This window comes from Eptatretus burgeri, chromosome 8 (genome assembly GCF_056783735.1).
Source record: "Eptatretus burgeri isolate ZD-2024b chromosome 8, Ebu_testis_v1, whole genome shotgun sequence".
Taxonomy (NCBI): domain Eukaryota; kingdom Metazoa; phylum Chordata; class Myxini; order Myxiniformes; family Myxinidae; genus Eptatretus; species Eptatretus burgeri.
In genome coordinates, this window is record NC_140968.1 from 20,870,836 (window position 1) to 20,897,058 (window position 26,223).

The following is a 26,223-nucleotide window of genomic DNA, read 5'->3' on the forward strand; positions in this document are numbered from 1 at the left end:
TACATTTTGCAATGTGACAATGTCGACGTTTCCTCGGTAATCGTTTTTATTTCTGCACGGTTGTCTATGTACGTACCCATCACCCCACGATATTTAAATATTTTAACAGACTCGGTGGTGTAAAGGTTAGGACATGCGCTCTGAGTCTGGGAGGTCGATGGTTCGAACCGTGGCCAAGTCATACCAAAGATTTTATAATGGTATGTGCTGCTTCTTTGCTCGATGCTCGGCATTTAAAAAAGTAGAGAGCAAGGACAAACAAACATAGGTCACCAATAATAGCGCAGGCTTTGATGGGCCTATTGGCCTCCTGCTCCGAAGTTCACTGGAGGTGAACTAATCTCCTATTAATTTGAAATTGGTCCCTCAATGTAGTTGGAAATTACACCGTAGATGTTTTTCTGCGCAGTCTGGTTCCAAAATTAAGGACGTTTGAACATTAGACCCAGGTGACTGGCGGCCATCTTGGATTTGCCCTCTCACTGTCCCCTCAGAGGTCAAATCTGATTTCCCTCCACATCCGAAAATAAACATTATTGTATGACCTAACTATGCTAGAAATTTCATGCTTTTCTCATAAAATGCACAATTTGTTAAAATATGAGAGCTTATCCGCTGTACTAACTGGCTTTGACACTGACACAAGCTTTTATGACGGACCCTCGGCATCAAAAAGGGACATATATCGAATGTTTGTGATTAAAAACAAAAAAAAACTTTTTATGTGAAATGGTATCTCTCAAAAAGGAAAACTTGTCGAAGATTGAATCTTGAAAATGCTGTCCGGAACACAACTCCCTGTGGGATGTTGTTATAAGGAAGTTACAAGGAACTTGGACAATCGAGGAGACCTATAGATTTATGTATTTTTCATTTTACTGATGTGGGTGGGAAGAGGGAGGAACTTTGACAAGATCCTCTCACAAGTTTTATATATATATATATATATATATATATATATATATATACATATATATATATATATATATATATATATACATATATATATATACATATATATATATATATATATACATATATATATATATATGTATATATATATATATATATATGTATATATATGTATATATATATATATATATATATATATATATATATATATATGTATATATATATGTATATATATATGTATATATATATATATATATATATATATATATATATATATATATATGTATATGTATATATGTATATATATATATATATATATATATATATATATATGTATATGTATATATATATATATATATATATATATATATATATATATATATATATGTATGTATATATATATATATATATATATATATATATATATATATATATATATATATATATATATATATATATGTATATATATATATGTATATATATATATATGTATATATATATATGTATATATATATATATATATATATATATATATATATATATATATATATACTAGCGATACCCGTGCACATGCACGGGATAGCAGTACAACACAGCTGGTAGCAGACGACAGACCGTACACGGGGAATGACAAAAATACGCATTGCGCAAAATGCAAGTGGTACTATGGAACGCCAAGAGTTTCCAAACATTGTCGGCATGTCCGCTAAGTGCCACAGTAATTTCATAGGGATCGTGTGACGGCGAGCCGAGTTTTTAGTGTGCAAGCTTGGTATTATAATATATATATATATATATATATATATATATATATATATATATATATATATATATATATATGTTGTTGTTCGTCTTTCGGCTGCTCCTGTTAGGGGTCGCCACAGCGGATCATCCGTTATGATCCGCATAATGATTTGGCACAGGTTTTACGCCGGATGCCCTTCCTGACGCAACCCTGGTCGCCTCTTATGACACAGGGATAAGGATTGGGTTTCGCCATGATTCCGGGCTGCCCTAAACCCTCTCATAGCACGGCCCAGCGCAGAGCCCCCGTCCTCAAGCGATCCTCCAATCCAAGCCTCCGAGTAGCTGGATTACAGGCGCACGCCACTATGCCCGGTGTGTGTGTGTGTGTGTGTGTGTGTGTGTGTGTGTGTGTGTGTGTGTGTGTGTGTGTGTGTGTGTATAGATCTTCTTCTTCTTCTTCCGGCTGCTCCTGTTAGGGGTCACCACAGCGGATCATCCATTATGATCCGCATAGTGATTTGGCACATGTTTTACGCCGGATGCCCTTTCTGACGCAACCCTGGTCGCCTCTTACGACACAGGGATATGGTACACCTATTTTAACCGGGGTATACACCGGCCCAGTATACTGGTACTCATTTCGCCGACCTCGGAAGGATGACAGGCTGAGTCAACCCCCTGGTGTATTAATTCAGTGGCTCAACGGGGCTTGAACTCAGGACCTCTTGGATCCCAAGCCGCTGCCCTAACCACTGCGCCAACACCAGGCTGTGTGTGTGTGTGTGTGTGTGTGTGTGTGTGTGTGTGTGTGTGTGTGTGTGTGTGTGTGTGTGTGTGTGTGTGTGTGTGTGTGTGTGTGTGTGTATGTATGTATGTATATATATATATATATATATATATATATATATATATATATATATATATGTATTGTTACGAATTCGCGCCCGCCGGCGTGCAATCGGCCGCGTTCCTCTAATGGCAGCCGCGTCACCCACCGGACAGACAATTCAGTCGTGACCCTCCTGGAACTACCGCCAGAAACCAGTCACGGGTGGGGGTTTAACCTCACCACAGCCCAGTCCGCATTCTACTCGCGTGAGATACGGTGAATCGCCAAATGTCGATATACCTAAGTACCCGCGCTGATAACCTAGCGAGGGGCTGCACCGCGCCGCAGGTCGGCCTGGGACACGAACTGCTTAAGCGTCCATTCCGTTCTAAAGCGATAACCGAGCGGTGTTATCGCCGACCTCGACGGATCCGATTCTCTTTACCGGGCGTTCAAAACCCACTCAGTTACATAAGTATTCAAACCCTTTGCTTAATTAACCCGAAATCAGTTCAGGAGTGAATGATTTGTTTGAAATGATACAAAATAAGTGTAATAGGTTTCACCTGTATGTAATCAGTGGTTTAACTTTAAAAATAAGCTCCTCCACTGATATAAGGAATTTATTTTAAGGTGCAACTCACATGGTCAACCAACAAAGGTAAACATGAAAACCAAGGAGCCGTCCACGGAAGTCAGACATAAAGTGGTGGAGAAGCATCGTTCAGGAGAGGGTTATAAGAAGATTCTAAGGTCACTCATTATCCCTTTGAGTACGGTGAAATCCATCATTAAGAAGTGGAAGACGTGTCATACCACCCAGACCCGACCCAGATCAGGTCGCCCATCGAAACTCAGCAGCCGGCAAGCTTGTCAGGACAGAAGGGACAACGGATGATGCCATGCACAGACCGCGTGGATGAACTCACTTAAGGCTTCGTCGGATGAATGTAATGAAGACTATTCAGATGAAGCCACTGAAGACTGTGTGGATGGAACGCACTGTAGTCTGCACAGATCAACACGTTGAAATCCATCCTGAAGACCACAATAATGACTGCGTTGATTAACATATTCAGGACGATCATGCTGAAGACCATGCCGTTGATCCTTCTGAAGACTGCGCTGATGAATATGCTGATGATTGCGCAGCTTCGTCGGCCTTGCCATGACTTGAACCGCTGTAACAAAAGCGACGCATGCAGTGATGGATGATGTTCTCACACTGAAAGAAAGAACAATGCCACGCCAGAATGGAAATACAGCAAACGACGAATGCCAAAAAGTTTGCTTTATACATTTATAAAAGTCATGATTGTCACGCCACAAAAGAAAAATACATCGTTAAGTTTCATATTTGCAACACCTTTCTACTGCCTTTCGCTCGAAAGAATGGGGTCACAGAAAGGTCTCCGTCCCACGTCGACGCGTTTGGCACGAAATCCCTGTTTGTATTCCTTCATTGTTTGGTTTGTACGTGGTATTTCAAGTACGTCCACTGGACCAAGCTGCAGTCAAATCGGATTTTTAACAGCTCTTATTTAATTAATTATTTTTTGGGGGGACAATCAAGGAGAGAGGTCTTCGCAGTGCAGTTACCAGGGGCATTGACACTGCGATATTCTTGGTGTTGACCATTGAACTTTTTATTTTTTATTTTTTGGGGTTGGTCATTTGGAGAGAAACAATCGTGGGTTCTGAACCCATGGGCCCTTTAAAAGGCCTTTGTAAAACCAGCGGCGTATATGAGAAGAATTGCGTTAAATGAGGTGCACTTAGTGTCTAAATTTGTAACAGTTAAAGTTTTCTTGTTTTAATTTTTTTTACCATTCGCTTTGTATTGTCGTTTTTATGTACCTGTACTGTATCGACAAAATATTGATTTCAGATGTGGCCAATCTGTTCGATTTGCTGGTGGCATTATAATCAATGGGCGCAGCCTGTTGCGCTGTCTTCAGATAAAGCCAAATGAGGATTTGGAAATTTAGGTTTTCCCACCTGAGTTTTCCCACCTAACACCCACCTGGGTTTTGAGCCTCATGTCTGACAGGTGTTCCTGCAACATTTCTGTAGCCCATATGTACATATCCATAAGGAATTCCTAGCTCGCTCTATAATTAACACTGCCCTTCACTGCATTCTCAATAGACTTGCCACAGCACCTTTGGCACCTGTCCTGGATCATTCAAGGAAACTGCTATCGGTGGTGATGGCCACCCATTGTTGAGCGTAAACCAGCCGTCCATTTTGGGGATTCAGTCCATGGTTGGACACCGTGGTTGAGGTTCGCAGCAGGTGGCTGCTCAGCTGTCCACCTGATCGAAATAATAATTTGATGAAATCCCCTGTTAGCCAAAGTGTCCCATTTCTTCTATAGCAAAGACCCAGCTGCTGAAAAGGCACGAATCGTAGAACATGGAGTGACGGGCTGGCGTGGGGCATGCCAGGGGTAGGTCACACGCACATCGTCGACATGTAAACTGTGAAGGCGAGTTATGACACTCGGCCAGGATTGCACATTTCGTTTTGCCTAAAGACCTCGGCCAAAGCGAACAGCGAATGCATGATGACTGAACCGCAGGCAAATGCACACCATGTAATCCATGCCTCGCCTCACCCGCTCACCGAGCGTGCATTCCATCAGGGTAAGAGCTGCCTTCCTGCATTTTTATGAAAACATGATGTTTATGGCCATGGCTCTGTGACAACAGTGAGGCCAACCTGAACATTTTTTGGATCGAGTATATACTACAAGGTCAACCTGGACCATCAATATTCTCACTGTCTGTCACTTGTGATGCGACAATTATGACTGGTCGACTTGCGTCAGCAGACAGGTACAAGGAAGGATGAAATCAGGAAGACGTTGATCAAGGTAAGGTAAACCGCCATGGGTAGCAAGGGGAAGCTGGCGTTTCAGGAGTTAACCCTTCGTCAGAGCAAAGGATGGCATTTTGGGAGTTAACCCTCTTTGCCCCGACGAAGGGTTAATGCTCGGAACGTCAACTTCTCCTTGCTTCCCACGGCGGGTAGCATATCTCAATCAATATCCTGTAGATTGCATCCATAGTTTCACCTTCATACAATCAATCTGCTTATAAAAGTACGATCATACAACATTTGTGGGTTTCTTGTTCCATCTTTCAAACACAAACTTTACAACCAACCTTGATTTAGTTTATTATTATTATTTTTCTTTTAATATTGTGCATGCTTTCTGAGTTCGAATCCTGGCCCAGCTTGAAACTGTTACCCTGGTGTTTCACGTCCAGGTGGAGGCATCATTGCGGGTGCCTTCCATTTAGAGGATCTTCAGCCGGAGGATCCGTCTGCTCGCATTGGTCATCATTGGTGGATGTTCAAGAACTTTCACAAGGAGTAGGTGAGTCACATTGCCAGCATCCTGAATTTTTTTTTTTTACAAATTCCTGGCCTGACCAACCAGTTCGTGAGACCTGGGCAAAAAATTGCCAGCCCCACATTAAGGTGTGAATAATTGGGGCCGATACAGTCGCAGCTGTTTCTGAGTGCGATTTCTGCTAAAAAATATATAAAATAATAATAATAATAATAATAATAATAATAATAATCATAATAAAAATTCTAAAACTTTTAAAAGTTGAGCTATTTGTTCGAAAGTAATGCTGTACTTTCTGTTGTTATTTATACTCTAGGTCGAGGTTGATGTGGACTGACACCGGTAAATTGCAGTGCAAAAGTGCTTTTTGAAGTGACAACTTAAGGGAACCCCCCTCCCCCCCCCCCACATTATCGACTGTATATCAGGGAAAGCTCATCGGAATGCACAAAACAAAGACACGATTTAAGAAACGAACAACCCAATGAGAAACTTGTGGTCGACTGGTACGCAGACAACCATCTCATCAACGTGTACAAAAGAGACAACAAAAACCATGCTTTTTTTTTCTGAATCCAAGCTGGTTCCTCCGAACGCCGCAGTAAAGTGCTTGTTATGAGTGGCGTGGAGATTGTTTTTAAAAGTCAGGCTACGTTTATCGCTGCCATTGGAAAACAATTAAATTAGAATGATGGCTGACAAAAACATATGGCGGCTCTGCCATGGAACTTAACCGGCGCATCATCATGCGACGGTGAGCGGCATGTCGATATCGACTCTAAAACGTGGCTAAATTGGCGGGTGGAATGCACTTGGTCCACTCGTCGGCTCAAGATAGGTTGCACAGCCGACAATTTGTGATTATCCTTGCCCAAGACTCAGACGTGTGACCCTGAAACTGTCAGTTGTGAATCCGGCATCTCATAAGCGACGTATCCTTTACCTCTTTATCGAGAAGAGGTGGACTGCTTCGGGTGCTCTTGGACATTTTGACTTTCAATAAGAATCACCTTAGATGTCTCGGAGGTATCACGCACTCACCTGAGTTCGATTCCCGACCCCATACTATAAATTGCAGGATTTGTACCTCGCAGGTGACTTGTTGAATTACAATGCGCGCTTTTCCTTGGATGGACGTTAAACTCGGTGTGCTGTCTACTAGAAATAGTTAGTCAACGTTAACGATACCACCTTCGGAAGAGGAGGTGAGTTCTGTGAACCAGGTACAGGTTCCTGTCCGGAATACCATGAGCGAGGCAAAGGTGAATCAGACAGTGCAATCCTTATGAGGAAACTTCATTGGCAGCAACACACCTGCCTACGGTGGCAGATGACCGAAGATCCTCCACATTGTACTGGTCAAAGTGCTTGCATCTAAAGGACGTTAATCTGGAGGACCTGATTGCCGTCAGTGGTCATTAGTGGACATTAAAGTTCCCACGGTGTCTTTCACAAAGAGTGGGTGGGTTATTGCCAGCAGTGCACAAGCTGCTCATCACACCTGGCACTGCATGTTTGCGAGTGCAGTGGTGCAAAGACCACAGGCAATGGACTACCGAACAGTGGAGAAATGTGATATGGTCATATTGTTGCGAATCTGGAAGCCATGAGCACACTCAACATTCAGGTCCTTTAGTTCAGATATCTCAGTAAGTATGTGTTTTATAGATAGCTTCCTTTCCCTTGTCTAATGTCAGAATTCAAGGAAATGGTTGCCACAATGAATCCAACACAGTGTCTGACTCTCCCAGTCCTTCACGCTTTCACCGGGTGTGACACTGTATCTGCATTCGCTGGCAGAGGAAAGAAGACTGCCTGGAAAACTTGGAAGTCTTTCCCAGAGGTGAATGATGCTTTCAGTGAACTCCTCTGCATGCCAAGTGAGGTCAGTGAAGGATCAATGTTTCTGCTAGAGCGATTTGTGGTGCTAATGTACGACCGAACCAGTGAGAGCACGGAAGTGAATCATGCAAGGAAACAGCTCTTCACATAGAAGTCTAGAACTCTAGAGAACATTCCTCCAACCCAGGCAGCACTCAAACAGCACATCAAGCGCACTTGCTACCGGGCCAACTGTTGGAACCAGGCATTGGTCCTGGATCTAGAGATGCCAGAGCCATCTGACTGGGGCTGGACAAAGGAAACAACTGGGTGGCAGCCGCTTTGGACCACTCTCCGCGAAGCATCAAAATCGTGCCTTGAATTGATCCGCTGTCGCTGTGAGAAAGGATGCACTGGACGGTGCAAGTGTGCCAAAGCTGCGCTCAAGTGCACTGCACTGTGCTTCTGTTCTGGAGGCTGTTAGATTTTGATCACTACCATTACCATCATCATCATTGCTATTAATAACGTATTAAATAGACCAGCAGCATGGGACTATTCTGTTAAATTTTTTTTTATATTATTATCCCTATAGTGTCAAAATGGAAGCGAAGTTTCGCTATATTGCATAGGGTCCAATCCATTGTCCTTCCCAAAAGAATGTCCAAAAGTTTTTAACGTAATTTGACCTTGACCTTGATCGAAATGCATTTCCTTGGCTCCTGGCGATCTCAAAAGTATCACCAAAGGAATGGCCATTCCAAACTTAGTTGGAAATGACACCTTAAATGTTTTTTTACACTGTTTAGTTCCAAAATTAAACGCGTTTGAACATTAGACCCGGTGGACTGGCGGCCATCTTGGATTTGACCTCTCACGGTCCTCAGAGGTCAAATCGGACTTCCCTCCACAACTGAAAATAAACCTCATGGTATTCACAAACTATGTCCAAAAATTCATGCTTTTCTCATAAAACACACAATTATTGTGATTATCCGCTGTACTACCAGGCGGTATTTATATAATATGACCAGTAGAAAATGGATTTCAGACATTACTTTGTTTTCATCTTCACTGTTATTCGATGCAGAATGTATTTGATGAGACAGTATGAATCATAATTGATGCTCCACCGCACGTCTGCCTTCCCTTTCCCCCTCCACCTCCTCACTCTTCCTCTCTTCCACCCCTCTCCCCCCCCCCTTTTTACTGCTCCCGTCAGCAAAGCGATGGGTGGGATTTGCTGGTGTATATGCATGTGTATATATATATATATATATATATATATATATATATATATATATATATATATATATATATATATATATATGTATATGTATGTATATGTATATATATATGTATATGTATGTATATGTATGTATATATATATGTATATGTATGTATATGTATATATATATATATATATATATATATGTATATGTATGTATATGTATATATATATATTTATATGTTTATGTATACATACATATATATATATATATATATGTATATGTAAATATATTTATATGTATATGTATATATTTGTATATATATTTTTATATATCTTGATATGTATATGTATATGTATATATATATATATATATATATATATATATATATATATATATGTATATGTATACATATTTATATGTATGTGTATGTATATACATACACATATACATCGGATTTTAATGTATATGTCTATATATATATATTTTAGGTATATGTATATATATTTATCTGTATATATATATATATATATATATATATATATATATATATATATATATATATATATATATATATATATATATATATATATATATATATAACTGTATATGTATATCTCTATATTTTGATGTATATGTATTTATATGTATATGTATATATATATATATATATATATATATATATTTATGGATATGTATATGTATATATATATATGTTGTTGTAGGCCGGGCGTTGGTGGCAAGAACGACCACGAGGTGGGGAAAGCTTGCGTCATCTCCAACCAAACTCCCCGGAATTGTAGACCGTCTCTCGGATAACTCCACGAGCCGGCGGGTCGTTTAACCGAACGTGGTCGCCAATATTTCAACCGTGTAGCGTAGGGTCTATTTGTCTATAACTAATTTACTTAATTAACTACGCGATTTTGACTACCCGGGAAACCATGCCCTCGGCACGTCTTGCTCGAACCGGGTCACTCTACTGACTGCGGTAGAGTTCCAACTACCGACTACCAACTCCGGTTTCAGGTGCAGCCGAGCGGAACCTGCCAAAGCTGGTCCGGCTGGAATGACCAGATTACCGGGAATAAAACCCCGCCTAAACTCAGATCCGAACCATGCTGGATCAATTCAAGAAGGGACGGAAACGAACTGGGAACATTTCTAACAAGTTTTATTTACAGTAAATGAAGACACAAAGCAAGACTTAACACGAATATGCAAGAAGTATTTACACTGATCCAAAAACACTTATTCAGTTCTACTTAAGGACAGGCCCACACGCAGACACACACACAAATGAAAAGAAACCCAGAGTTCTTTATTGGACCTTTGCAGCTGAGGAGAGAGACAAGCTGGGGGTCAGAGTTCGGTTGGGTACCTGGCCGTCAGAGAAAAGGGGTACTCCGTGCTGCGGCACCTGACAATGGTCGCTGGTTTGGTCCCCAGTCGCACGTGTGGGACTCGAGGTTCATGACAGAGCTCGGGTGGTGAGTAGCGGGGTCCACAGAGGGGAGGGGGGTCGGGTCGCTCTTTCCTTCCTTGTAGAAGGCCAGCAGAGACATGTTCGCCAACTCGACGACCTTCGTAACACCAAAAAACCATTCCGTGACAAAAATCCCTCTAAAACTCTCCAAAAGACCCACCAAAAACTCCAAGACCCCAAAAAGACTTTCCAAGACCCCAAAAAGACCCCTGCCTCAGAGAGTGCTCAGGAATTTATGGACCTCACTCAGCAGGGAGAGGCCTTGGTGGAGACACCTCGCTGTCTGCTTTTGATTGGACAGGATCCCACGGCATACCTTTCCGGGGTGGGGCCTTGGCCCCTGCCGGGAAACCCCAGCCACTCTTCCACGCGGGTTCATTTGGATGTTGGGCCATCTCAAATTCAGCCGCTGATGGCTGTTGCAGCCATTTTCCACTGCCATCAAAAATTTTGAGATGGCCCAATATCCAAATCTGTTCATCATATAATAGGCTACTAGTGTGCCAAATTTGGTGCTTTCCTCACAAAATGCACAATTGTTATGCTATATTTAGCATAACATATATGTTATGCTATAAGTTTTCCCACTAAAAGAGGCGTAACCACAATTATTATAAACTAGTGCTGGCCCGTACGTGCGTGGCCGTATGTGGGGAAAAAGAAAAAGAAAAAGAAAAAAAATTCAAACCGCGTGCCAGAAACAACAACCACACAGGCCGCTCCTTCATTCTCGCGTGCCCGTACGTGCAAAAAAAAGAAGAAGAATTGTGACGTCAATCGTGATGTCATAGCACCGTGTCCTGTCATTGCTTTGGTAGATAAATGCCCATAACTTGGGAACCACTTGTCCGATTAATATCAAACCTTGAAAAGGCACATCCTCAGGTCCCCAGCAATATACCTGGCAAGTTTCTATTAGATCGCACCAGCGGTTGTCGAGAAACCGCGGTCACAGACACACACACACACACAAACACACACACACACACACACACACACACACACACACACACACACACACACACATTGCTGGAATTATAGACAGATGAGGAGGGGTGATACCAGAATTTTTACAAATCGGGGGAGGGGGAGTTTGTACACGTGGCATTGTGCAATATATTTCACCGACACTATAATTCGCTCCCGAAGGGAGCGGGTACTTCCAAGTGAATTTTATCTCCCGTGCCATCATTCTTCACAATGTGTCACTACGTCACCACATCGAGGACGGTTCATTTTCCAAAAGCATGACCCAATGGAGTTGTACTCGTGTATTCACCACTTTTGTGTTTCGTAAACATAGCCCAGGTCAAACTCATCTTCATCAGAGTAGACCAATCCACCTGCAGTAGATCACTTGTCCAATGTTGGTTGATTTGGCCGATTATAATTGGTGTCAAATTTGTCAGAAAGTCAAACTCATGTCGTTGTTTTTCTCACTTTAAGAACACTATCGATGGTAAACGATCATCGTAACAAATTGCGATGATTTTCCATAAGTATGGGATATCGGAAAAAATTTCATCCATTATTTACCACAATGTGTGTGCTCCCAGTAAAGGGTTGAACTTCTTATTTCAAAAGCATCTTCTGTGGTCTTTGACCGACTTGTCAGACAAATGTGGCCCCCTGGTGGGCCTACAAGGAGAAATGAACAAACCTCCATAGCAATACCTAATCGTTTGTAGCAGAAGGCTCGAAGGTAAATAGTACGCCAAATTACACACGTATAATCTTCAGACATGATGCCAATATCATGTATTAATTGATTCAGGTCAACTCCAGGAATCGAGGTTACAAAGGGACTCAAATCCGTGGTCTAGCCGGTGGGCCAAGCAGTAGTAGCTTCTGCATTTGATATCGGAGGTTCATCGAATTCCTGAAATACGACATCAAGTTGGACCAATCGCAAATACTGAAAGGATCGATCATGAAACTAAAATTGCTCAATTGTGGCAAACTAAATGGCCACTTGTCTTTCGTGAACAATTCTGATTGGCAAACGACGTTTACAGATGAAAGGTTATTGACATATGGGAAGAAGCAATATGTCTCCCCTATCCCCTCCCACGTATATCATATTAAGGGGTCATCTACTGTATATCTATTACATTGTCAAAAATAACAAAGCTTTTGACTTGCTTCCTCTTCAAAATGACCCCCAAAAAAACCCTCACTCCCCCTTATGCCGAGCTCCTTCCAGCCTCCACACCCTTTTTTTGCTCCTCCACAACACTTTTTAAAAAAATATATTGATCATAGATGCCCATAAATGAAAATTGAGAGAATTTTCATATCAGGTCATCATTTGCCCAAAGTAATATTATTTGTTTTTGTTTCCATTTTTTTTTCCTCTTTTCATTGTCCCAGGCTTTTTCAGAATGGATAATGGGAATAGCATTTCCCATGAGGATGTGGTCCAGCAGCGTGGGAGAAATGCTTTGAAGAGTTTCAAGTGCCGAGGCATCGTAGGGAGGCAAACTACCAGGTACTTATACATTACAGACAGCCAGGCTGATGTTGTCATATTTGATTCCAGAAACAGTTTTAACACACTAATAGAGATCTGCCGAACCCACTCCCACAGTGGGAAGGACTTCAGGAAAGATGGCTAGCTACAGTGGCCGATCAGGAAATTTGAAAAAGTGGAAGAAAGACTATAAATACTCCCAGGAGTCACTGCAAAACAGGATCATTGCAAAAAGGCAATGTTCTGACTGTATGGCAAGAGGTTGGCATGACAAGCAAGGGAATGAATGGAAGAAAGAGAGGAGAGAAGGAAAATTAACCTGCAAGAAGAGGATTGATTTAGAGATGTTAATAGCGGCACAAGATGATGGGTCAGGATGGAGGATACCACAAATTGTTTACAAGTGGCTGTTAGGTGACGACTGTGTTCAGCGCATCATGAATTATTTAACATGTCCAAGTACTGCAAAACTGGAGGTTCTTGGAAGTAATAAGAAGGCGATTGGTGTTCTACAGTATGGAGGTCGACCGTTTATGGGTTTTTCAAGGGCCGGGGGGGGGGGGGGGGAGGCGATGATTGATTTAATGCTGATATTTGTATCTCATTAAACAATTTAATAATAAAGAAATTAAAGTTACATAAAATTGCTGATCTTAAATTAACAAATTTATTTAACACAATATTAACTTCGCTTGCTCATGCACAACATCACAGTGCAGTATAGGCTAACTGGCAGCATTATTTTAATTATCAACACAATGATAACGTCGAGCAAAGTTTATACACGAACCAAGTACTATTCATGGTTCTATGTAGTCCCACAATGCATTTTTTGGGGGCGAAATAGTCATAAAAAATGCAACCAATTTGCAGAAATAGGTACCAAATATAGCAATTTTCTTCATTTTTGCATGCTGACGTCATTCAAACGTCCTCATCCGAGCCATCATCTTGAGTGAGTTCATCGCCGGGTTAGTCATCCACATTGGTGCAGTTGCGGCATCTGCAAAGTTATGTGCACTGAAGTCCATGCGGTATGCAGGTACACCTCAATCCAGGATCCTAAAATCCGGCTTTTCCTGAAAACCACCAATTTTTCAAGCTAAAACTATAATTTTGAGATTTTGGTGAAAAAATGTAAAAAAAAAAACCAAAACAAAACATTTTCATTCCCGCATCCAGCATAGTTTCAGTGCCAGCCGCAATGTTAGGGCGCGCCATGGGTGTTCAGGGGTGTTTCCCGCCATTTGTCTCATTATTCCCACTTTTGAGCGTCATACACCGTAATTCCTCGTTCAACATGGTGGTTGTGTTCCGAGAATTTACTGCGTTAGCTGAAAACGTGTAAAACGAAAGTCATTTTCCCTTAAGAAATCATGTAATCAGTGAAGGTTGTGTGTCAGGACATGGATATTGGATGTGTGAGACAGACACACAGACACACAGACACACAGACACACAGACACACAGACACACAGACACACACATTTAAATTAAATTAAATAAAATTAAACTTCACCAACCTGTGTTAAACGTTGTAGCTTGTGGTGATTGAGGTGGAAGGGTGATGGTGTGGAGATATAGAGGGGAGGAAGATGCAGGGTCGTCAACATCTGATGTTGCAGTTAATCAGTTAATCTGACTGTGCAGTTAATCACATTGTAGTTAAACACATTGTAGTTAATCAGTTAATCACGTTGTTGTTAAACACATTGTAGTTAAACACATTGTAGTTAATCAGTTAATCACATTGTTGTTAAATAAGCCTGGTGTTGGCGCAGTGGTTAGGGTGGCGGCTTGGGATCCCAGGGTCCTGAGTTCAAGCCCCGTTGGCTGCTGAATTAACACCAGGTGGTTGACTCAGCCTGTCATCCCTCTGAGGTCGGCGAAATGAGTACCAGTGTACTGGTCCCGGTGTATGCCCCGGTTAGAATAGGTGTACCATATCCCTGTGTGTCGTAAGAGGTGACCAGGGTTGGCGTCAGGAAGGGCATCCGGCCATAAAACATTGCCTCAAGAAAAAGCCCAACCCCTGCACAGCAGGGAAAAATGGCTGTAAAAACGGTACACACACATTGTTCTTAAACACATTGTAGTTAAACACATTGTAGTTAATCACTTAATCACATTGTTGTTAAACACATTGTTGTTAAACACTTTGTAGTTAAACACATTGTTGTTAAACACATTGTAGTTAAACACATTGTAGTTAATCAGTTAATCACATTGTTGTTAAACACATTGTTGTTAAACACATTGTAGTTAAACACAATGTAGTTAATCAGTTAATCACATTGTTGTTAAACACATTGTTGTTAAACACATTGTAGTTAAACACATTGTAGTTAAACACATTGTAGTTAATCAGTTAATCATGTTGTTGTTAATCACGTTGTTGTTAATCACCTTGTAGTTAATCACATTGTTGTTAATCAGTTAATCATGTTGTTGTTAATCAGTTGATCATGTTGTTAATCAGTTAATCATGTTGTTGTTCATCAGTTGATCATGTTGTTAATCAGTTGATCATGTTGTTGTTAATCACATTGTTGTTTATCACATTGTAGTTAATCAGTTAATCACGTTGTTGTTAAACACATTGTAGTTAAACACATTGTAGTTAATCAGTTAATCACATTGTTGTTAAACACATTGTAGTTAATCAGTTAATCGTGTTGTTGTGAAACACATTGTAGTTAATCAGTTAATCACGTTGTTGTTAAATACATTGGTGTTAAACACATTGTAGTTAATCAGTAAATCACGTTGTTGTTAAACACATTATAGTTAAACACATTGTAGTTAATCAGTTAATCACGTTGTTGTTAATCACATTGTAGTTAAACACATTGTAGTTAATCAGTTAATCACGTTGTTGTTAAACACATTGTAGTTAAACACATTGTAGTTAATCAGTTAATCACATTGTTGTTAAACACATTGTTGTTAATCAGTTAATCACATTGCTGTTAAACACATTGTAGTTAAACACATTGTAGTTAATCAGTTAATCACGTTGTTGTTAATCACCTTGTAGTTAATCAGTAAATGACGTTGTTGTTAAACACATTGTAGTTAAACACATTGTAGTTAATCAGTTAATCACGTTGTTGTTAAACACATTGTAGTTAAACACATTGTTGTTAATCAGTTAATCACATTGTTGTTAAACACATTGTAGTTAATCAGTTGATCACGTTGTTGTTAATCAGTTGATCATGTTGTTGTTAATCAGTTGATCACGTTGTTGTTAATCATTTGATCACATTGTTGTTAATCAGTTAATCACATTGTTGTTAAACACATTGTAGTTAAACACATTGTAGTTAATCAGTTAATCACATTGTTGTTAAACACATTGTAGTAAAACACATTGTTGTTAATCAGTTAATCACATTGTTGTTAAACACATTGTAGTTAAACACATTGTAGTTAATCAGTTAATCATGTTGTTGTTAATCACGTTGTTGTTAATCATGTTGTTGTTAATCAGTTGATCATGTTGTTGTTAATCAGTTGATCACGTTGTTGTTAATCAGTTGATCACGTTGTTGTTAATCAGTTGATCATGTTGTTGTTAATCAGTTAATCATGTTGTTGTTAATCACGTTGTTGTTAATCAGTTAATCATGTTGTTGTTAATCAGTTAATCACGTTGTTGTTGTTAATCAGTTGATCATGTTGTTGTTAATCAGTTGATCATGTTGTTGTTAACCAGTTGATCACGTTGTTGTTAACCAGTTAATCATGTTGTTGTTAACCAGTTGATCACATTGTTGTTAACCAGTTGATCACGTTGTTGTTAACCAGTTAATCACATTGATGTTAATCAGTTGATCATGTTGCCTTGAATGTGACTCACTTCTTTGCAGTAATGGTGAAACTCTCGAAGCACTCGCTTTGATGTTATCGGTATTCGCTCAAATTTCTTGTAAGGTGGATTCCTCCAAGCACTCGGCAAATATTCACTACTTTTATCGCTCGATCACTTCTAACTTCACCTTCATTTTAATAGCTTTCCTTTGTTTCTCAGACACAGAGGCTCTCGCATCACTCATTGATCCCTTACAGTCATGGTATTGAAGAGTGCACAAGACATTATGCGCTACGTTCCACGAAGGTTTTGACTTTTGATGCACCCACACACTGTCTGGCATCCCACGGCCCATCTCTGAGTAGTTAGGTTGGCGAGGAGTGACGGCCGGATGTGTTTCAGACACTTATATCAAAGGACACGGAGTCGGTGTGAACTCAAATAAGCAATGTTACATGTCCAACTGCATCTGGGGTGACCAGGAAATGTACAAGTACAGATTAAAAATTTCCCACGGGAACCAGGGTGTGAGTGTGCGAAAGTCCCACTGTGTGAGAGCATCCAAGGTAGTGAGATGGCCCGTGTGCATAAGCGGTTTGAGAGAGTCCCACGGTGCGAGAGAGGGCTTGTGAAAGGCTGAGATGCGGCCGCGCATATGTGTGACGTCTGGGGAGGTTCCGTAACACGAACAGTGGGCATGGTGAGCATGGCTTGGTTCACCATGGGGAATGAAATAAATTGACGTTTTATAGCTCGGAATATACAATCTTACCTTTTCGTCTTTGGCGTGTCCAGCGTTGCGAGCAAGCTCTCACTAACATTCCACAGTAGCCATCTGACGTGAAAGGTGGCTGCAGATGCCAAATTGACACAAGACAGAGCCCCAGCTGCTTAGCATCATGAGAAAGAAAGTTCATTTTTAATATCGGCCATATCAGCACCAACATTGGCCGATGCTGATATCCGTAAAATGCCAGATATCGGCCGATTATATTGGCCCAGCCAATATATCAGTCAACCACCACTACAGTGTTTAAGTATACAATTCAATTTAAATAAAATAACGATTGCAAAAGTCGTATAAATAAATTCATTCCAGATTTTACCGCCATTTTTACTGCCGTTGATGCAACGGCTATTACACCGCCTAATCTAACACGCTACGTTAGTTCATTGTGCCTGTTGTTTGTGTCCATTATAACTTCCTTTTAAAACAATAAGTTTCCTGTTTGGAATGATTTTAAATTTCGTTTGAGTGCCAGGAAGGCAGACGGAGTAAAAATATTATCTCGCTCCTCTCTGTGCATGTGCAATCGGGACAAATTCCTTCGCTCCAATCGGTTCTTCTGACCACGTCCTTGTCAAAGTGGACATCTCTCTGGCTGTTATCAAAGAACCACCTCACCGCCGTCGAGTCTGGCATTTCACTCAAGCCGACTGGCAGGGTCTCCAAGCAGCCATCAAACTTACAGACTGGTCTCCTATCACTACTTTCTCAAACATCAACTCATCCTGGGAATTCTTTCAAAGAAACTTGCTCTCCCTCATGCACAGATTTATCCCCTCTCATGTTCAGTTGTCTTACCCTTCCTCCCGCCCTTGGTTTACTGAAGCTTGTGGCGAGGCAATTGTCCTGAAACGACTTGCCTTTGCCTCATGGAAAGCAAACCAAACTGAGGGCAATCTCAGTTCTTTCCACAAAGCTCGGAACAAGTGTGTATCTACCCTTAGGAGAGCCAGAAAACAACATCTTTCTCATTTCAAGTCTGAACTCTCAAACCTCTCTCCCTCCTCAAAATCCTGGTGGCGTTTAATCAAATCTGTTTCTGGTGTATGTTCCCCCTCCATCCCCTCCCTTACCTCAAATGGCCGCACTGCTGATTCCACACGTGATAAAGCTGAATGTCTAAACTCGGTGTTTGCAGCTAAATCTTGTGTCCTAAACCCATCTCTATCTCTACCCACTTTACCCAGTCGCACCCAACTGTCCCTGGACTCTGTATCCTTTTCTCCTGACAAGGTGGAGAGCTTGCTTTCAAACCTCGAGTCAGATTCTGCAACCGGTCCAGACGGCATCAGCCCACGTGTCCTCAAAGCCTGCTCTTCTGCTCTTGCTCACCCACTCTCTGTTCTATTCACCCTCTCATTTGCCCAAGGTCATCTGCCATCTGCTTGGAAATCTGCTAACATCACTGCCCTGCATAAAAAAGGTGCAAAAACAGATCCCTGTAACTACAGACCAATCAGCCTTCTCCCAATCATCAGCAAGGTGATGGAATCCATCATCGCCTCAGATATGAAATCCTTCCTCTTCTCCAATGGCTTGATTTCCAATCATCAATTTGGTTTCAGACCAGGTCACTCTACCCTGGATATGCTGCTTCTGCTCTCCCATCAATTGATGGAGGTCCTCAATGCCAGACAGGAAATCCGAGCCGTATCCCTGGACATATCACGTGCTTTTGACACAGTCTGGCACCCTGCCCTACTCACCAAACTCTCTTCCCATGGTATTCAAGGCCATCTCCACTCATGGCTCGCAGACTTCCTCTCCTGTCGCAGTCAACGTGTGGCCCTAAATGGAGTTCTTTCATCCCCTCTTCCTGTGCAGGCTGGATTTCCTCAAGGTAGCGTTCTGGGCCCTGTTCTTTTTGTGGTTTTCATCAATGATCTCTCGGACTCTCTGGAAAATCCTCTATTTCTCTTTGCCGACGACTCCACCCTCTGCCGTACCATCTGTCATCCCTCAGACCGGCAAGCAGCAGCTTCTTCGCTCACTGCAGATCTGGATAAAATCACAAACTGGTCCAACACGTGGAACATGTCTTTCAATCCAGACAAATCTCACACTCTCACTATGTCTCTTCGAAAGGACCGTTTACAAAACCCCCCCATCCACTTTCTCAACAATCCTCTGGAAGAAGTCTTTTCTTTCAAGCTTCTGGGTCTCACTATCTGCCATGACCTTTCCTGGGAAAGTCACATTTCCAACCTCGCCTCAAAAGCCAGTCGCTGACCGGGAATCCTCCGTCGTGCAAAGTCCTTCCTCGGCCCTCTTGAGCTCCTGACCACTTACAAAGCTTTTGTCCGTAGCCTGATGGAGTACTGCTCTCCCCTCTGGGCTGGTGCTCCTGCCTCCCACCTTTCTCGGCTTCACGCTGTCGAAACCAGGGCATTTAAGATCATCGGCATCTCCCGCAATGAAGCTGAGTCTTTGGGCCTCTCACTCAATCACCGCAGGTTGGTCGGTGGTCTTTCTGTCTTCTACCGACTCCTCTCCAGCCTTGCCCCCCTGCTCTCTCTGCGATTTGTCCCCACCACATTTCCACAGGGCGCTCAAGGTCCGCCAACAACCCCCTTCTGGTAAAACTACCAAAATCACGAATCACTGCTCATCTTCACTCTTTCATTCCTCTTTTTCCTGCCTTTGGAATAAACTTCCTCACTCTATTCTTTCCCATTCTTCCCTCCAGGCTTTCAAAACAGCTGTTCACCACCACCTCTTATCTTCCCCCATCCAAATCCTCGATCTTTTCTACCCCCGATAATCCACCCAAGCCCACTTCCTTCATTTCTCCTGCTTTCCTTCCTGAAAGTCCCTGAAATGTCCATCTTCTCTTCGCCATGTTCCCCGTCCCATCCCCATCCCTCTCCCTTCCACAGTTCACCTAATGTGTCTGTTCCCCACTGTTTTGTCCCTTCCACTCCCGCCCCTCTTGTCTCATGCCTCCTTGCTGTGAGTTGTATGTTAGCTCTCATACGAGCCTCGACCAAGGTATACAAAAAAAAATAAAAAATTCAGAGACAAAGTCCTGTTAAACTACAGGCTCGTTTTCCGATTCATGTTCTGATTCGTGTTCAAAATATAACATTCAATTTAAATAAGTTGTTCCTCGATTGTAAACCATGGTTTGTAGGCAGACGGATGGACATGACCCAATTGCTTAACCCCAATTTTCGATTTGGGTACATGGGGTAATGATAGTTGTGATTCGACATGAAATCGGGAAATGTGGGGACACACCCCACCATGGGGAAACATGGGGACAAGAATACTGAACTGTAAATGGTGGAGACTTGTAATACCGTCCCCCATCTGCAGGCGGCGCTACACGATACACATTTACATCGAAAATTTGCGTCATCCTGCCCACCCCACTCACCCCACCAACACGTCAGCAAAGATAAGAACACACCTATACATTAATGGGGGTCATGCTAATCCTACGTAGCAAGTCTGGATGTAATTGGGCCAGAACTGTAGGAGGAGTAGCATAACAAACAAACAAACACACACACACACAAACACCGGTCCATGAATTATAGTGCAGATCAGGATTCTGTAATGTTTGTTGAGGTGAGATGTTCATTGTAAAAATGGAGTCGAGTCAAAAGGTGACAAGCGTTAGCAATATTATTGTACAGTATTTTAAGCTGAACCATTTTATTTTATTTTGGACGTTGAACCATCTCACATTAATGAGCCATTTCTAGCATCTTCTGATTATGGAACCATCGAGTAATTATGAGTAGTTTGTAGATGGGAAGGTTTTCATTAATGTTCTTGGAATGAGTATGAACGGTAAAGCAAAGTGAGAAATAAGAGCCAGTCATCATGTGCTTTATGCTTCACTTGTGCTTTGTCTCTTAAATCAACAAAAGTGTACACGACGCAAATTGTTGGTTGGACATCGATCAAAAAAAATAACCCTGGGTTTTGGAACATCTGGGGCTCATCCGGGATACATATTCCCATTGGTGGTGCCTACTTCGGCACAGACAATACCGAGGCATGATGAGGGTGCCCATGGCAGCGTGGATGGTATATCTCCTCGATTGCCCAGATGATTTAAAGACAGAGATTTGAACCGAGGCTTGACAGCTCAGAGGGTAGTGTGCACACCACTGGGCTATCCCACCAGTTCACCCACTATGTCATGGTAGTATAACACCAATACATAGACCACCAATACCTGATTCAATGAAACATTCCACCCCAATATCTATCTATAATTCCAGCAGTGTGTGTGTGTGTGTGTGTGTGTGTGTGTGTGTGTGTGTGTGTGTGTGTGTGTGTGTATGTGTGTGTATGTGTGTGTGTGTGTTTTTTTGCAGCTCCAAGTCACGTATGTGTAACGTGGGAAGTTATTTATAAAATTGCTCGTGATTTGTGTAACGAAATGCCACCAAGCAAGCATTATGTTTTTATTCCCCGAGATAATTGATTCGGAGTAAACACTAGTGGCAATAATTGGGGCTCTTTCGGTCGGTATGGGAAGAAGGATACGTGCTACTTAATCGTTAAACACATGATGCCTCGAACACGGGTAAAAACCAACAATTTTCAATGCCAAAGGCTGTTCACTTACACGAGAGGTTCACGACGAATTGGTGCGACACTTATGTTCCATCTTTACCTCCACCCTCTTTATAAAGGAAACAGCAGGATATTGAAATTGTCTCTGTCTGTCTGTCTGTCCGTCCGTCATGCTATCTCCTCCTAAGTGGTTTTGTAGAAATTCAACAAACCTGGTAGGTATGATCATCACATGGCACAAAGGTGCAAAACCAGTCATTTTAGGCTCGACCTCCCTGGGGTGCGGTCAAAAGGTCAAGTACCAAAAAATGCAATTACGGGCACGTTTTTTAAACATTCTTTAAATGAAACTTTGCATGTGCAATCAACATTTGGGGACAAATGGAATATGTAACGTGTTTTTGGGGGGGGAATTTGACCCCTGGTTCATGCCCCCAGGGGGTGGGGACTTGGGGTCACAGGGGTCAAACAGAAAAACATTTTAAAACTCAAAATTTGATGTTGGGTCGACGCTTGTGGAAGTTTTAGCCGTCTTTCAACTTTGCTTTTGGTGGGAAGAATGAGGTTTTGCGATTGTGTGCCTTCGACTTCGCTCGCGTTATCTACGCCATCAAAGGTGAGCGGAGGTTGTTTTCACCCCCTCTCTGTTTGTCTTTGAACAGGATAGCTCAAAAAAGTTGTGGACGGATTCGGACGAAACTTGGTGGACAGGTTGGGTGTGCGACAAGGAAGAATTGATTCAATTTTGGTGAAAATCCGGATCCGATAGTTTTTAAAGTGAATCTTCATCGATGAGAGTTTGGGCCAAAAACGATATATCGCACGATATTTTAAAAAAGTTGTGGACGAGTTATGACGAAACTTGGTGGATGAGTTGGGTAGGTGACGAGAACAAGCCCATTAGTTTTTGGTTCAAGTCCGAATCCAGATCCAACCAATCAGTGGATACAAAATGTAAAGTGTTCATCCTTGCGGAGCTATATGCGCTCCGCCGAGTGTTGCTCTAACTTGATTTCTACACAAAGTTTGATTTGCAAAGTGATGATTTTTTGATATCAGTGAATATCATGGTAAGATATCTCATGAAAAACATCTTCGTTTTGTAAGTAGACAGGAAGCTTAGTCTTCTTCTTCCACTTATTCCTCCCTTTCTTCTTCTTCTTCTTCTTAATGGCCACAATTATTCTCCAGTTCTTGTGGGATTGGCCTCACCCTGCTGTGATGCCTCACCCTGCTGTGATGCCTCACCCTGCTGTGATGCCTCACCCTGCTGTGATGCCTCACCCTGCTGTGATGCCTCACCCTGCTGTGATGCCTCACTCTGCTGTGATGCCTCATCCTGCTGTGATGCCTCATCCTGCTGTGATGCCTCACCCTGCTGTGATGCCTCACCCTGCCTGTGACACACCAAGATGGCAGTTTGTAGCTTTGCCGGTTCAGAGGTGAGTGTGCCGACCTCCATGCCATCCTGTTAGTCTTGTTATAGCTATAAACAACTACCATCATGAATCCTTCCAATAAGCTGTCTTGGTGTAGTGGAAGACTGGTGGTGCAGTGTTCATGTTTTTGAGATGTCCTGTGACTGGGATTGGGTCCAGATATAATTGCCTTCTCCTAAATATTTAATAGCTAAGGACAGAGTTGTGCTGGTCCACTAATTACACTGCATGGTTTTGTAAGACCACAGCTTGGCTAAGGTTTGCACATGAGACAAGTCCCAGTAATGAGGTACCGCATGATAACCTCACCATCTCTTATTCAAAATTACGCTTCATGACATGTGCCTCAAATGTGATGACCCTTGATGGCTTCCTGCCTCGCAGGAACCATAAGCCCTAATTCCAAAACAATATAACCAGCTGTTCGTCTCATTTCTCAAGCAGTCCTAGAAAAAGCCCAAATTTGAAGACAATCGACATTAGGAGCAGTTTGAAGACTTTTCAATAATTCTCAGCACAACAAGAGCTTACCCATTCTTCTTTTGTCTGCAGCGCAAGGCTGTGGGGTAACATCATTGGCTGTGGGTACACCTGTGTCTTTGATGAAGTTCCCTCTGTAGATTAGGGCAGGAATTTGGAATCTGTTCAGGGTTCCGGCAATAGCTCGCATACTCTTCGGGAAGTGCACAGCGGGATCTTTAATGCCGGCAGATGGGACACCCGGTTTAACGGACATCCGAGGGTTGGAATCACCCTATCTGAGAAACACCAGGATGACAGTTTATTGCTGGGTCGGGATTCGAACCCAGGCTATACAACTTAGAGGTGAGTGTGTATACTTCTAGGCCATCCTGTCAACCAGAGCGCTTACTCTCGGGGTGTCTCATTCTCATCGTTTTTGAAGTCGTCATGGATCTTCGAGGGTGCGCCACCCCGGGTTCAACACCAAACCCATCACTCCAACTTTACTGGCAACATTTTTTTTAGAAATGATCACACACGATGAGTTTCCCATTATATTCCTGCCTGCTTTCAACCATTTTCCTGCTATAAGAAAAACGAGTAATTATCCTGTAACCCCCTTCCTCCCCCCCCTGTAAAAATGAATTAAGGTATTGCTGCCATAAGCACAACCCCGTCCACCCTGGAACACCGAGGGACGATGTGAAGTTTTTATTTTTAGCTGTATATACCCATGATAGACATCAACGCATTTGTGCCATGACAGTAAGCAAACAGGAAGACCACGGAGAGAGCCCATAAGTTGTTGTAAGTATCCCCCGAATGCACGGATACAATTGCTTCCATAATTAAGATATTCCGCTGTGTGTAATTTTCCAGCTTGTAAATAATTTCGGTCGTTTATTTTTCATCAGACCCACACCGTGGAGAGTGGAACCCACACCTCACCGTTCGAAAGCGGCAGTATCTGTGCATGTGCTGGGTAGTCTAATTGCATCTCTGCTCCTGCCAAGGTCTTGTGTCTGGAACATGAGAGCCACACATGAGTCATTTTCATAAGCAATGAAGAATTATTTCTCCCAAAAGGACTAGATGCTCCCATTGGCTTCCCAGCATTGGGTCTACCGAATGTGTGGACCTGAAACTAAAAAAAGCAGGTCTTATCGAAGATTCAGGGACCACGGTAACTTTGCTGCGTGTCCATCTCCTGTGCTCAGCAGAATGATTTCTCTTTCATCTATTGTCTGGGAAAGTTTACCCATGTCATAGATGAAGTGGGAAAATGGACATTACTTCTGCCACCGAAGGTGGATGGAGGTTACCTTTTCGCCTCTGTTTGTGAGCAAGATATCTCAAAAAGTTGTAGACGGATTCGGACGAAATTTGGTGGACAGGTTGGGGGTGTGACGAGGACGAATCGATTCGATTTTGGTGAAGATCCCAATCAGGATCTGGACACGAGAATTAAAAAAAATTTTTTAAGTGATTCTCTCGCATTGAGAAATGGGGCCAAAAACAATGTATCATACGATATACCAAAAAGTTGTTGACGCGTTTGGACCAAACTTGGTGGATGAGTTGGGTAGGTGACAAGAACAAGCTGATTAGATTTTGGTTCAGATCCGATCAGCGGGATACAAATGTAAACTGTTCAACGTGGCGGAGGTATGCCCTCTACCCAGTGCGGTTCCAGTTTGTGAATCTTTCATGGGTTTGAACAATTCTGAAGTCCCCGTTCGGTTGGTGCAGAAGATCCGAATAGCCCGTTAGTAAAACTACTTGGATTTTTGTTGCCATTCCATCCATTGGGACCATGACCTGTACAGAGCATTGGTGCTGCCTATGCAGTCTCCTTGTCTTTTGGGCACAATCCTGGATGGGTCACAACTCTGGTGCAAAATACCAGCAAGCTCGTACTCATTTTGCCTACCTCAGAAGGATGAAAGGCTGAGTCAACTCCACCTGGTTTTAATTCAACAGCCAAGCAGGATTTTAACTCGGGACCCTCGGATCCCAAGCCCACCACTCCAGCCATTTCGCCAACATCAGGCATATGATGTACAATGACAACAGTGAAACGTGGCAGAATGCACACACCTACACGCCCGGACTAATTTGTTACCTTACTCACCTCTGAGTTGCCTCCTCATGGATTTCCCTTTCCTTACACACTAACTGGACGTATTTTCATCAAGGGTATTGCATTTGAATGTACACTGTACGTCTATATGCATGGACACGGATGTTTCTTTGATTTAATGTCCATCAATCCCCCACCAATTCCCCCTTTCTCCCTTAATTATTTTTCTCCATGATGCTTGGCAGGGCCTCGTGGAATG

At 42.2% G+C, this 26,223-nt stretch overlaps 1 long non-coding RNA gene across 1 annotated transcript in view; it reads left to right on the plus strand.

Moving 5' to 3' along the window:
• The first annotated feature begins 5,337 nt into the window (after positions 1–5,337).
• Positions 5,338–26,223, plus strand: part of LOC147021266 (uncharacterized) — a 32,582-nt gene continuing 11,696 nt past the window's right edge. Inside the window, exons 1-3 of the long non-coding RNA XR_015061359.1 lie at positions 5,338–5,870; positions 12,753–12,870; positions 23,175–23,425. This is a non-coding gene — a long non-coding RNA (uncharacterized LOC147021266). The remainder of the gene's footprint in view (positions 5,871–12,752; positions 12,871–23,174; positions 23,426–26,223) is intronic.